The following is a 1,291-nucleotide window of genomic DNA, read 5'->3' as shown; positions in this document are numbered from 1 at the left end:
TGTAAACCTGGTTACAGACTTGTAAATGAGGTGAGAAAAACAAGTTACCTGAATATGCAGTTTCTTCTATGATGTCACACGAAGAAAAGATGAATAAATGAAGCTCATCTGCCCTTCCAGTTGGCCCTAGTAGGGATCCAGTAGTGTAATAGATGAATATGTGGCCCTAACATGACCATTGACCATGGTAAATGCCAGCAGGCAGCCATTACAGAGAAAGAAAGTCAGAGTCCTTGTGGTCAGAGTAGAGAGATCTTCAAGACTATAGCTGGGTGAGTTTACCCATGATGCTTTACTACTGTTGTTACCTGTGATGATGTGGCTATTCCAAACAACCAGCTAAATCCAGACACACTACCAAGGTCCTTTAATGTCTTCTCATGCTTTGGCTTTCTTGGCCACTCTCAGTGTACAAAGAAATGGTGCCCCAACCCCGGCAATGGGCAAAGAGATGCCTTATTGGTGGTGGTGTTCTTGTATCAGTCAGGGGCAGAGCAGATGGCAGTCCTTTGTTCATACTAGCTTGATGCCTGGTTTGGTGGCCAAAGCTGTTTTATCCCTAGGACTCACAAAAATCAAATCAAATCAAGTCCAGGGAGCACAGAAGGAGGAAGACACAGAGAGAGAGACCCATGGACCACCATGCCCCCACAATCCTACCCTCTAGTGGATTGTACAGGCATACCATAGACACCTGCATGCTGACATGTCACACAGTACAGATGGAGGGGATGTAACCCAGGGACCTGTCAGCTGCATGGCCAACCTGCAGCTGAAGCCACCACAGTGTGAGTATGTGGTGATCAGATAGGAGAGAAAGAGAAGTAGAGCGGCTTGAGCAGTATGAAGAGAGCTGGGACTGGAAACTTGACTGGGGAGGAGTAGCCTGCTGTGAGCAGCCAGGCCTGTAACTGGCACTGGTGTGGTCCCAGTCCAAGCTGCCACTGAGGGTCATATCTGAATCTGGTTACCCAATGGAAGGGGTGCTGTTGATATCCAAGGCTCATATTACCACCAGAGAACATGGGGATGTCCCTGGTGGGAACAGTCACAGGGACCCTGGATGTCCAGGGGCTACGTAGAACTGGTCCCACCCCACACTGTGTGTGCTGCTCTAGAGAGCTAGTCCCATCTTTTAGCCCTGTCAGTAGTTAAGAGAGGAGGCCTTGTGTCTCACCCAGGCAACACAGTAGAGCTGGCTATAATAAAGTCACTGACGAGCCACCCCCAAGGGTGTGAGAGCAGGAGAGCTGCCCTAGTCCCCCACATGCTGAAGCATTTGGGAGAATGG

General features: G+C 49.4%; 1 non-coding gene across 1 annotated transcript; it reads left to right on the top strand.

The window, feature by feature from the left end:
- Positions 1-429: 429 nt before the first annotated feature.
- On the top strand, positions 430-572 carry LOC116087886. Its single transcript, XR_004117676.1, has one exon. It is a non-coding gene; the product is annotated as a small nucleolar RNA SNORA48 (small nucleolar RNA).
- The last annotated feature ends 719 nt before the right edge of the window (positions 573-1,291 follow it).

The sequence above is a fragment of the Mastomys coucha genome, unplaced genomic scaffold, assembly GCF_008632895.1.
Source record: "Mastomys coucha isolate ucsf_1 unplaced genomic scaffold, UCSF_Mcou_1 pScaffold13, whole genome shotgun sequence".
NCBI lineage: Eukaryota > Metazoa > Chordata > Mammalia > Rodentia > Muridae > Mastomys > Mastomys coucha.
Note: the sequence above shows the minus strand (reverse complement) of the source record. Positions and strands in the feature narration are given on the sequence as shown.